We start from the raw sequence: 13,978 nt of genomic DNA on the forward strand, positions 1-13,978 counted from the left end.
TTAAATAGGTCATTTGTAATGGTCTTGTGATATATACAGATAGACCGTTGTGTTCGTTAGCTTTTTGTTGCTATGACACATACCTGAGAGAGTCAACTTGAAAGAAGAAAGATTTCGTTTGACTTGCCGTTTCCATTGCAGAAACATCATGGAGCAAAGGTGATCGTCTCATGGCAGAGGGGAAGCAGAGAGAGAGTGAGCAAGGAAGGGGCAGGGACGAGATATGCCCTTCTAGAGAACACCCCAGTAACCTATTTCCACCAAGTAAGTCCCACTGCCTACAGTTTCTACCACCTCCCAATAATGTCAGCAAATGTGAATCCCTTGATGGATTAATCCACTGATAAACACCCTCATGATCCAGTCACTCCCCAAAATTCCCACCTTTGAACGTTGCTGCCTTAGGGACCAGATCTTCAACTTGAGTCTTTGGGGAACATTCCAGATCCAAATCCTAATACTGGAGCTTCAAATAAGACTTCAAATAAAGAAGATTTTAGAGTTCAAATAAGGAAGTGTAAAATCTAAGCCAGGACCTAAACTCAGAGAAATCATTATGTTCCACTAGAGGGCAGTATAGTAACTTGTTTCTAAAACCTTTGGCTCAGAAGAGCAGAGGAAGGGAATTTTGATCAGAGTTTTTAAATTTGTGATGAGAAATACCACCTTTACTTTAGAGTTTCTCTGCATGACGTGAAAACTACTCAAGAAGTTTTGGGGTTTGGTTGTTTTTTTTTTTTAAGTCCAAATGATTTTTTTTTTTTAAAGGCAAGTAGACAGACTTGGAACAAAATGGAATTGCTCTCATTTAGTTGCTATGTTGCTCTGTTGCTATGTGATCTAGTAGACGCTACAAACAAAATCAAGGAGATCACATTTCCTTTGCTTCAGCCCTTGGAAAAGCTTCCTACCCGTAAGAGTCCTCATCTGCAGTTGTGCCTGGAGCTACCAAGTTTGCAGGAGGGTTAAATTGGGAAAGGTAATAACAGCCATCATTAGCTTTTTTTGAACTCTGAGTACTAGGCCGGGTGCTTTACATGGATTATCTCTTTAATCCTATGGTAGCTCTGAATTCGGCACTGTTATTATCATCCTCATTTGACAGATGAGGAAACTAAGGCCCTAGAGGACTGAGCATTTGCTGATGGGATCCAGCTCTTCAATGGCAGAATTGGGATTCGAACCAGGCAAATAAAATCTGGATGTCAGGTTTGAGCTGCTTCTAGGCAGTTAGTGGCAAAGACAGAACCAAAGTCCAGTCCTCTTTGTAACAAATTAATGTAACAAAATTTGTGTTGCAAAAGATGTGTATGAGTAGAAACGGACAAAAGAAAACTTTAGAAGCTCTAAGGGGAAGGATACAATGTGACCGTAATTGCAGAGACAGGTTCCTGCCAAGAAACAAGAACATTCCAGGTGAGTTGGGATGAGCAGCCAGGGCCCACTGCTTCCTCAAATCAAAGACCTCCATGACTGGTGGCCTTTGAAGGAGAAGTCAGCATAAGATGGCATCTGGCTTCAGAACACAGACTAAAATACATAGAAGTTCACCTACACCCCTGGAGCCATTATCAAGTTCATCCCAAGATCACAAGAATAATTATAATTGCTGTCACTAGAGTACTCAAATGCCAGGCTCTACGCTAAGTAATGGGAGCATCTCATTCTCATGGTCACTCCACCAGCTGGGCACCATGTCCACCCTCTGGGTGTTCCGTGGACTGGCTCCTCTCACGGGGGCTCCCACGTGTAAGGCATGTGTGGATATGTGGGTGAGGATCTCACACACAGGTTGCTTCTCTAACCACCTCCCCTCCTCTTTGAGCAAACAGCCAGTTCGGTTGTTAGAATGCAATGAAGTCTGAGCAAGGGTGACAGACGACTCCCTTCTCCCTTCCAACACCACTCCCCGGCAATACGGGCACAGAGGACTTATGGACCCATTAGGAAGTGAAATGAGGGAAGAGACCAACATGGAGAGTTCTACGCATGCTTGGAAGATGAAGAGGAGTGGGAACTGACTCAGCAGAGCTGGGAACCGCTTGCTACCGAGGTCCCTGGAGACGGGGATGCCAACAAGCAGAGGGGACCGGGCTTGCAGACTCTGGTCCTGAGGACTCTGAGAAAAATGAGTCATGGAACCAAAACCAGGGGACTAAGTGGCCTGTGGCGGGGTGATTCCACCCCCTCCTCCCACTTCTGAAAGCCAGCAGCAGCCCCGTTGATGGGCTTACCCTGGTCCTCTCCCCCACCCCTGTGCCCCTCCCCACCTCCATAGCCATAAGAGCCTTGAGATGTTCTTTATGGAGAGCTAAATGGCTCAAAGACCAACTTCCAAATTCTGCCATTTTGGAGTCCAACTCCAATTAAAAAACCAGTATGCTGCCTGTGATAGTTTGGGTCTTTAATGATCCCCAAAGACTCATGTGGTAAAGACTTGGTCTCCAGTCCGTGGCACCATTGGGAGGTGGTGGAACCTTCAATAGGCAGAGCCTAGTGGAAGGAAGTTAAGTCGCTGGGACATCTCTGAAGGCAATCTGGAAACCCTGGCTCCTTCCTGTTCCTCAGCTTCTGGTTTCCATGAGGTGAACAGGTCTCCTATGCCACACACACACCCCCGTGATGTACAGTGCTACCAGAGGTCCAGAGCATCAGGGTCCAGTGACTGTGAACTGAAACCTCTGAAAATAAACCTTTCCTCCTTATAAGTTTTTTTATTTCAGGTATTCTGTCACAGTAACAGAAAGCTGACTAACAATGCCCAAGACCTTGTAGTAAAGATTTGTAAATACAGGTGAAGTGTGACTTATCCAAAATACTTGGGATCAGAAATGTTTCAGAGTTCAGAGTTCTTCAGATTTTGGAATATTTGCAGACTTTACTGGTTGAACAACCCTAATCCAAAATGTTCCCTAGTCAGAAACGTTTTTGAATGTCATGTTCATGCTTAAAATTTTTCAGGTTTTAAAGCATTTCAGATTTCAGATTTTCAGATTAGGAATGCTCAATTTGTAATAATAATTGAGGAAATACAGGAAGTCCAATTTCCAACTGTAAACAATTCTATAAGGAAAGCTGGGCATGGTGGCATACACCTATAATCCCAGCAGCAAGGGAGACTGAGGCAGGAGGATCATGAGTTCAAAAGCCAGCCTCAGCAATGATGAGGTGCTAAGCAATTCAGTGAGACCCTGTCTCTAAATAAAAATATGAAAAATAGAAATGGGGATGTGGCTCAGTGGTTGAGTGCCCCTGAGTTCAATCCCCAGTACCAAAAAATAAAAAATAATAATAATAATTCTATAGGAAGAGAGCAGGGGAAAAGAGAAGCAGAATGAAAGAAATTATAATAAAAAATAATACCATTTCCCAGAACTGAAGATTATGATTCTTTAGGTTGAAAGACTCCACTAATTGCCAGACTCACTTCAAGATCCACACCAAGAGGCATCATCATAAATTACAGAATAAAGATTTTCAAAGCTTCCAGGGAGGGAAAAAAATTAACACACAAAATACCAGGTATTGAAAGACATTGGACTCCTCACTAGCCACACTCAAGTTAGAAAAATAATGGCTTCAAATTTACGTGTGAATATTACTTTTGGCTTAGAATATTGTAACTAGATGATCAATGTAATATGAGGGGGCTGGGGTTGTGGCTCAGTGGTAGAGCGCTTGCCTAGCATGTGCAAGGCCCTGGGTTTGATCCTCAGCACCACGTAAAAATAAATAAATAAAATAAAGGTATTGACAACTACAACTAAAAAATAAATATCTTTTAAAATGTAATATGAAAGTGCCATTAAAGCATTTCAGATACATATGAACGCAAATTTTCCTCACAGGTAAAATTAATCCTCTTAAATAGCTAATGCAGGATGTGCACCAACAAAACAAGAAGGTAAACTAATAAAGATGATGTGGGGGGGGCTGAGGTAGAGCGCTTGCCCCGCACGTGCAAGGCCCTGGGTTCGATCCTCAGCACCACATAGATAAATAAAGATACTGTGTTTCAACTACAACTAAAAAATAAATCTTTTTTAAAAAAGATGATGTGGGACTAGGAATTATGGGATATAACCCAGGACAGCAGTGACGAGGGAACTTGCAAGAGAAGAGCAGATAGAAAACAACCAGTACAGAGGGGAGCAAAAGGTCAGCAGGGTGAAGAGGGAGGTGCCCAAGGAATCAAAGAAAATGACTTGTTTGAGGATACAGAAAATAGTATCCAGATATACTGAAGCAGTCTGGAGAAAAATGAGCAATTGTTAATAGATGACTAGGCAAAAAAAAAAAAAAAAAAAAATCAGGGCCTGTGGCAGACCGGTTGCCTAGCATGGGTGAGGCACTGGGTTTGATCCTCAGCACCACATAATAATAAACAAATAAAATAAAAGCTTGCTGACTATCTACCGCTCCAAAAAAATAAAAATAAAAATAACTCAATGGGCTGGGGATATAGCTCAGTTGGTAGAGTGCTTGCCTCGCATGCACAAGGCCTGGGGTTCAATCCCCAGCACCACAAACAATAAAAATAAAAAAATAAATCAATGACTAATTCCAGGAGAGAAATAAGGAGAATAACTCTAGCAAATGGCCTAAGACAGAAATGAGCATAGTTCATTCAAGGACTAGTGAGCAGAGGGCCCGAAACCACTGAGATAAGAGAGGCCAGGACATGCCTATCATTCAGACCACTGGGACAACTCAGCCATTTTCTCTGAGTGAGACGGGATCTGCTGCAGGGTTTTGTGCAAAGCTGTAACGTGATCTAATGTACCTGTTCGCATTTCCTGATGTATTGAGAATAAACGGAAGAAGGGAATAGGTAGAAGGAGGATGGTATTGCAGTTAGAAGGTGGAAGACAATAATGATGGCCCAATTGGATGAGAGTGGCTTGAACCAGGTGCTAGCATTGGAGGTGGTGAGAAGCAACTGGATTCTGGGTATATTTCAAAGGCAGCGTCAAAGTATTTCTTGACATATGGATGGTAGATATGAAAAAAAAAATTAACAATGATCTGAGCAACCGGAAGGATGAAATGGCCATGAAGGATGAGGAGACCGTGATTGGAAGGATGTGTCCCTAATCTATTGATGAATCTATCTAAAATGAATGATGTCAACCAAGAATCATTGATTCACTGTCATGGCCCTGATAGTTGACTGGCTCAGCTGGGCAGTTCTCACTTGGTGGCAGGGGTCATCTCAAAAATCTTCCTCCCCCACGTATCTGGTGCCTCTTCCAGAAGATTCAGGGGTGGACCAGTTAGGCGCTCCCTGGGGCATCGCTCTCTATGTTTATGTGATCTCCCCACATAAAGAGACTCGGTGGCTTTGGATTAGCCAGACTTCAGTGATGGCTCAGGACTCCAAAGGGGCGGGTTCCACTAAAGAGAGGAAAGCTGCAAAGCCCTTTGTGACCCAGCCCTGGAAGCAGCCCAGCTCACTCCAGCGGCATTCCATCGCTCAGAATCCGGGCACCATATTGAAATGCGGAGGGGATCAGATTCCCCCTCTCTCGATGGGAGGAGAGTCAAAGAATTTATGGACGTGTTTTAAAACCAAAAGTAGGTTTGGAGGAGAAGATCAGAGTTCAGTTGGGGGACATTTTGAGCTGAGCACTGTTTGCATAGTCATATACTAAAGTAAACACCGACTATCAACTTTAACCAAGTTGTGATATGACCCCATCGTGGGGGGATGGAGTGGAAGGAAGTGACAGGGTCACTTGTGTGGGACAGCCAAGTCCTCATCCCCTGTGGCAGGAAGCCAATGGGTGTATACAAAGGAAAAACTGAGTAAGAAACATAAAGCAACGTCAATTAGAAATACAGGGATGGATACCAGGGGAAACGTGTAGAAGAGGGGGTGAGAATGGGGAAGGGAAAGGACCTAAGTTTTTTTAGTATTTTTTTTTTTTTAGCTCTATTTGACTTTTTAATCTAGGTACATGTACATTTGATAAAATAACGATTTTTGTAAATTTAGTTTCAATCAAATAGATGTTAAAAAGGGTCCAGAAAAAAAAAGATGTCCCATCTGTACAGCAAGTATAACTTTAGGAAATATCCATCCCAGACCCCTTTCCACTCTGCACCTTGTCCTTTATGTCCCTGAGCTGAAAGAGTGCTCAGACAGCAGGGGGCACCTTACCCAATCCAGGGACACCGCCCACCTTGTGATCTCAGAGCCAGGACCACTGCAGCTTTCCAAGCCACAGCTGCATCTCGCTAATCCCCTCCCCAGTCCTTGGGGGCTGGTGGGGCAGGGCTGATGTCTGAGGAGTATACCATGGCTCAGCGAGTCTGAGCATTCACTAAGATAACGTGGAGACCAGAAGCCAGGCCTCCTGGCTTACGGTTTTATGGTCTCTTCACAATGAAAAAAAAAAAAAAAAAATGGTGGCTGCCGTCATTTTAGATGATCCTGGTGGGGTGGGGTGGGGTGGGGGCAGGGGATGGGAAGGGTGGTGTTCCTGGACGGGAAGTCTGTCCTTCTAAATTAAGTGCATTATTTTTCCTGAATAAAAACACACCTGTCATGAAATCCACTGCACCAAAAAGATACTTGATACAGCAACTATGATGGCCCCTGGCTGAAAATACTCCGTTTCCCTTAGTCACCCTCCTCGGGTCAGTGTAAGCCTGCTGGATAAAGTAACAGAAGCAAACAGATGTCCCGTGGAATGAAACTCCTTGGCTACGAGGAAGACATGGCAGCAAGGGGCAGGGGGTGCGGGGGACAAGGTTCTGGGTGGAAACTTAGAGTTTTCTCTTGCCCTTGGGGTGACCCCAGTCTGTGATCTAGAGATTTAAACCCTTTTGGGGGTAGGCCTGGAAGGGCAGTAGAGAAACTGTCCTGTGAGGCAGGATGAGTACAATCACTGTTAACCCTCTGTAGGCCAAGGCAGCAGAGCTAACTAACCCTCTGATGGTGATTAGTTCCGCACAAAACCCTGCTCTAGTTATGTCAGTCTATTTAAAGTGATATGAGTTGTCTGGTGTCCCCCAGTTTGCCAACATACAGTATCACAGTGACCATGATGGACCAAACAATCCAGCCACAGCCAAGCCCAGAGGATCCACCAAACACCTACCCTAAACCAAGTCTGTCTGAGGCCTAGGATGGCACCAGGAACAGACCACAATAAAATCCATCTCTATCCCCGGGTGGCTCTCAGTGGATTCAACAAACTAAACTATGAGTGGCATGGTCCATGCCTTCAGCGGAGTTTCAATTGCTTGCTCTGTGATCCTGCCGGTGGTTAATCCAATCCACTTAACTATAGGATGGGCCCTGCTTGTTGACTCTGCCAGGGGAACAATTTGTAAATCAGAAAGTACTGCCCGGCTGAACACTCTGCATCTCTCAAAACAACAAGAGAAAAAAAAAAAAAAACGTGGCCTGTTTTCTGAACAACTACAGCAGATTTCCCCGCAGGGTCTCTGGCAGGTCTTCTCCTCCCTTCTCCATCCTAACCTGAATTTGACTTTTTTTTCTTCCAATTCCATGATAATGACTAAAGGGAAGGCTAATCAGCATCCTTTGTCCACAGCAGTGATGCTGCACTTTGGGAATGAAATCTGAACTGTTTATCCAATAAGGGGTTCTGGTCCAGCCCAGAGAAGCTAAGATATACCTTGTTACCTTCGGCTTCATTTATTCACATCTGCTGAATAAACAAATGTCAGCAGGAACATAACTCTGATCCTCCCGCCCCCCCACCCCCAGCCTCCTCTCACTGGCTTTCAAAACTTTCTGGTTATTGTAAGGGAAACATTTTGAATAAAAAGGTTGCACTATAAAGAAACTCAATGGCACCTGAATAATTCTGAAAGTAAGTACTTCACCTTCAGAAATCTGGACTGGTTCCAAGGGGCACAGAACCACTCATTCATTCAGCCACTGCTTCCTGTCTTCCCTGGTACCCAGCCACCTGTCCATGTGGCAGCATGAATACTACTAGGCCTTGCAGGGACCCAGGCCCAAACTCTGCCCTCAGGGAGCTTATAGTCTAGGGATAAAACAAGATCAGTGATAGACAGGATAAAGTCATGGTTCCCCGGGAACTGAGATGGCACAGTGGTATGAATGAAGGCCTTCCTGAGGGGATGATGCTTAGACTGAGCTCTGAAAACAAGTAGGAGGGGTTCAACCACCTGGGGCAGAGGGAATAATGGAAGAGAAGCATAAAAGTGAGAGTTGGGCCCGAAGACACCTGGCCAGTTAGGTAGCCTTCAGTGTCCAGTAGGAATCACTCATTGCACAGACAACGGGAACCCTTTCCGTGGAGATGGTGACATGACCAGATGTGCTTTCTAAATCACTCTAGCCCCAACACGGAGAATGGATTAGAGACAGAGAAGCATCCAAGCCCAGGAACCAGTTTTAGGAGCTAATTGTTCTAATCCAAGTGAGAAGTGATATGGGCTAAATAAGGTCACAGGCAGGGTGGACAGAGAGAGCTGGGATCAAGACCTAGAGAAATCTTCCTGAGATATATATATAAAGAGCTCTTGAAAATCAAGAGGAGACAGAAAAATGGACAAAAGACAAAGGGTTCATAGAAAAAGGACAAACGTTCCATAAACATGAAAATGTGTTCATCCTCACTCCTAAGGGAAATGCAAATTAAAACTAGAGTGAAACCATCTGTCACCTCCAAGGCAGACAAAAAATTCAAGCCTGACAATACCATTGGGAAAGACAGGAATCCTCACACCACATGGGGGGTGTAAAATGGCACAAATGCCACGAAAACAGATTTGATGGTATCTAACAAAATGCTCTAGATGTCAAGCCTTTAACCTAGTGACCGTTTCTGGGAATTAACCCTGAAGGTACACCCCCCACAAATCCAAATCAACATGCGCTGGAGGCTGCTTACCACAGCACTGTTTGTTAAACCCAGCAAAATATTGAAAATGACCTAGATGCCCTTATGTAGAAGACGGGTTGAATAAACCATGAACTATCCACACAGTGGAGTGCTGTGCAGGCATTTTTTAAAGATGAGGAGGATCTCTTCGAAACCATACACACTTATTAATAAAAATAAAAGGCACTTTGGCTGGGGATATAGCTCAGTTGGTAGAGTGTTTCCCTTGCATGCACAAAGCCCTGGGTTCAATCCCCAGCACCACAAAAAAATAAAATATAAAATAAAAGGCACTTGACTGGGGATGTGGCTCAGTGGTAGAGTGCTTGCCTGGCCCTGGATTAGGTTTCCAGGACTGCAAATAAATAAATAAATAAACAAATAAATACATGTAAAAATTAAATGAGTTGCTATAGTTTGAATCTGGCTTGGTCCCCAGCCCATGGTGCTATTGTGAGTTGGTGGAACCTTTAAGGGGTGGGGCCTACTGGGAGATTGTAGGTCACTGAGGGCATGCCCTTGAAGGGGAAAGTGGCACCCAGGTCTCTTCCTCTCTCCCTTTCAACTCTGTGCCATGAGATGATCAGATTTTCCTGCTCCGTGTGCTCCCTGCCAAGATATGCTGCCTCATCACAGATCCAAAAGCAATGGTGCCAACCAACCACAGACGAAAACTTCCTTTGGTATCCCCAGGAGATTGGTTCCAGACTCTTCAGTCCCTTAAAATGTCCCTCTTAAAAAAATGGCATAGTTAGCCAGGAGCGGTGGTGCATGCCTGTAATCCCAGTAGCTCCAGAGGCTGAGGCAAGAGGATCACAAATTCAAAGCCAGCCTCAGTAGCTTAGTGAGGCCCTAAACAACTTAAGAAACTGTGTCTCTAAATCAAACATAAAAAGGGCTGGGGATGTGGCTCAGTGGTTAAGGGTCCCTGGGTGGGTTCAATCCCTGGCATTAAAAAAAAAAAAAAAAAAAAAAGCATTCCTTGAAATGGAATAGTTATTACATAGAAACTTCACACTTCCTCCCATATTTTGACTCATCTCTAGATCCTTTATAGTATCTATTGAACATAAATGCTATGTGAATCGTTGCCATTGTATTGCTTAGGGAGGAATGACAAGGAAAAAAAAAAGGTTGAACATGTTCAGTACAGATGCATTTTTTTTCCCAAAATATTTTCAATCCATGGTTGGTCAAATCCACAGAAGCAGCACCCATCAATATGGCGGACCAACTATGTACGTGATGCTATCTCTCGTGTTAGAAAGGAAAATTAAAACAGATATGTATTTGCTTGATGTGGTGGGAGGAAGAAAGGGAAGGAGAGGGGAAGGGAGAGAAGAAGAAGAAAGACACCCAGGGAGAATAAATAAGAAACAAAAGGAGAGGTGAGAGCCCAGGGAGGAGTATGAATAGGAGTGCCCCCTTTTAAACCATTTTGAATTTTTAAAAAATTATCTATTTTTTAGTTGTAATTGAACACGATATCTTTATTTTCTTTATTTATTTTTATGTGGTGTTGAGGATCGAACCCAGGGCCTCACATGTGCTAGGTGAGTGTGCTACCACTGAGCCACAACCCCAGCCCCCATTTTGACTTTTGAACTAGGTCAAGAATTTGCATATTCAAAAATGCACTAAAATAATGGAAACAAACCCTCCACTGAATACACACAGAAACAAATGAACTTAACCACATATTACATTCATAACATGACTTCCAAGAGAAAAAAATAATACAATTATTTTTTGAATCCACTTCCCTGTGCACCCTGGGGGATACATTCTAAGTGGGGAAAAAAGCGCCACAAAGAAATCCCTAACCTTACCTGGATGGGTTCATTATGAGCAGTGGTATCAGTGGAAAAATTCTGTGTTCATTGGAATACAGAAGAAATTCAGAATCATATTGAAATTGTTGGGAATCAGGGTTAACAGAGGAAATGGAAATGGAGAATAAAGTGCAGAAGAAAGGCTGGGGTTGTGACTCAGGGGTAGAGCGCTCACCTAGCATGCATGAGGCATCGGGTTCGATCCTCAGCACCACGTAAAAATAAAATGAAAAATAAAGATATGGTGTCCACCTAAAAAACTAAAAAATAAATATTAAAAAAAGTACAGAAGAAGCCTGTGTGAGATTGAATCTAAACTGGAGGTATTAGTATATTTGAAGGTCCTCTATGTAAAATTTCATAGAGCATGACACCCAGTTGCAGTGAGCACCTCTAGTTCTTGGATCTTTATTGAAAAAATTTCCCACTATTGTTGATAACTTTAAAGAGACCAGGCAGGACCTCTTTAAAAATGGCTGATTCTGGGGTTGGTTGGAGCAAGGAGAGTTAAAGATCAGCTTGGAGCATCCTGTGCCAGAAAGCAAGGAATTGACCAAACAATCATGAGGACATGGCAAAAGGACAAGCCATCATCCCTCACTGGACCAACTTTGGACAATTTAAGCATCAAAAAGAACTGACAATAAGAGATTACAACACATTGCACTTAAAAAAAAAAAAATCCATGAGTCCAGAGTAACTCTCAAAAACTGAAGTAGCTGGAGGCAAAGACCTCTGCAGAATAATACCAACTGATAAATATAGAAGAAAATATGTGAATCATTTTCAATGTTCAATATGATTGCAGATTCAGGCAAAAATCACCAATGGATCACCCTAAAGCTATTGGATGAAAGGTTGCTGGGGAATAAAGTGCATGGTCTCAAGAGTTTCACCCATGGAGTTCTAATTACAGAGACAAAGAGTGTAATGAGAGGTCTGGTGGCCCCTGCCTGTCCATAATCAGAGCTGGCAGGGACAATAGGCCAAGCGTGTGCCCCACATATAATGCTATAGAAATGGCCAACATGGTTCACCTGAGTCTAATCAGAAGGAAACGGACAAAGAGATTGTAGAACAGTGCATAAGACAATTGATGGGGGTTCTTCCAAGAGTCCAGAGAAAATAGCAAGCAAAGTAGGGGGGACTTCCTCTGTTAAAAGAAATCAAAGAGATATCAAACCAAATGAACAGTGTGAACTTTGACTGGATCCTAGACTTTTTTTTTTTTTTTTTTTTTGAAAGCCATAAAGGGCATGTGGGAACAATTGGGGAAATTTGAATATGGATTGTACATTAGGCAAGCGAGTGTTCAATTTCTTCCATATGATAACACTTTGCTTACATAGGAGAATGTTCTCATTCTTGGAAGATCTTTGCTGAAGTGTTCAGGGGTGAGTTTCATGGTATTGGTACCTTACTTCCAAATGGCTCAGAAAAAAAGATAAAAAAAAACAACTCTTTTATGGAGAAAGACCACAAATCAGCAGAATGTTAGCAAACAAGGCAAAGAGATACAGATGTTCATGGACCTATTCTTTTGACCTCTCTATAAATTGGAAATTTTTTCAAAATGAAACCATGGAGAATACCAATATTTCTGAAACTTCAGGACACTCTAGAGAAGGGGAAATCTTGAGCCCCTGCTGGCAGGGATCTCACAAATGCTCAGTTTGCAATGCCTGGAAGGAAGCAAATGAATTGCTTTGGGAACAGCCCAAAAGCAGAGGGGACCCGAGAATGTCCATGAGGCAAATGAGATGTGATGGCTTCTGACAAAGGAGCCAGTTTTCAGAGAAAGGTAAAATATTTAATTCAGACATCCACAGACACCCCAAAGCCCACACAGGGCCTGGGTGTTGACATTGAAGAAGTGCAGAGCTCAGAACATAGCTCAGAGGAATGGGGAGAGAAGGGACTCTAAGGCTGGAGAATAGATATAGCCATAGATCTTCTTCTTCAGGACTTTCTAGGGAAGAAGCAAGCCTTAGAGAGTTTTGGTTTTGTTTTGTTTTGTGGGTGCCAGGGATTGAAATCAAGGGCACTTAAATTAACCACTGAGCCACATCCCCAGCCCTTTTCATTTTGGGACAGGGTCTCACTAGGTTGCTTACAGCCTCACTGAACTGCTGAGGCTGGCTTGGAACCTGTGATCCTCCTACCTCAGCCTCCTAAACCTCTGGGATTATAGGCTTAAGCCACTAGACCCAGCCACCTTCGAGATTCTTAATGTGCTCTTTCAAAAGATGATGAGGGCTCTTTAGTCTTCAAGAAAGTCCAAACACCAAGCGATAAGAGATCAAAGGCTCTAAAAGCAAGCCCAAAGCAAACTTGCTCTAAAAGCAAGCCCAAAGCAAACTTTAAAAGCCAGAGGCAACATAGCCCAGAAATGAGCCTACCAAGTACATTTATTATTTGGCAGAAGCTGATCCTGGGGCTGCAAGACCATAGCTAAGACAGGGGGAAACAAGTTGGCCATTTCTATGGGTATAATCAAGTCATCTGAATAAGTTCTGACACCTGTCACCAGCTTTTGAAACCCAAAACCAGAGTCGGTTCTGGTGGATCGGTAAAATGTCCCACCTAAAACTGACCCACTGAATCAGCATTTTCAGCCTTCTATCCAGTTGCTTGGGGTCATATGGATGGGACTTAACGGCAGAAAATAAAGTGTTCTCTCACGCTGGTCTCCTCCAGTTACAGAGCCCTGACCACTGCCACTAGAAAAAGCTGAGAACTTTTCCTCCTCTAACACATTTGCGAAATTCGTTGGCTTTAACAAACTGTTCCCCAAACACCTGGCCCGTATGCTCTCCTCTCACCAGCATGTGTATATCATATTCAGAAGGTGCTTAGAGGCTCTCACTCGCCTTGAAAAAATATCCATCAGCTGTCAGAAAAGCTAAAACCCATCTTGGCTCCGGTGAAACGTTCACTTCAGGGAAACGCATACAAGCCCCTTTGGTCAGATTTAATAAGTTTTAACAAAATCCAGGTGAAAGAAACCTCTCTGGAAAAACAGAAGAATCGTATGAACCGTTCCAAGAAATGATTCTCTCAGGAGATGGGGGGAATAAAAAGATGTGAAACCCTCCATCCCATGGTAGAGGCAATGAGGACTCCGATTCTACAAATGGGAACTTGCACGTAATCCCAGTTTAAAATGGTGGTGTCCCCAGTGTCTGGGGAGTGAGGGTCCTGCTTGCACCCCCTCCCTGTCTTGGAACACTCATGCTATGTCCTAGAGGAAATCAGGTTTCA

This window comes from Callospermophilus lateralis, chromosome 11 (genome assembly GCF_048772815.1).
Source record: "Callospermophilus lateralis isolate mCalLat2 chromosome 11, mCalLat2.hap1, whole genome shotgun sequence".
NCBI lineage: Eukaryota > Metazoa > Chordata > Mammalia > Rodentia > Sciuridae > Callospermophilus > Callospermophilus lateralis.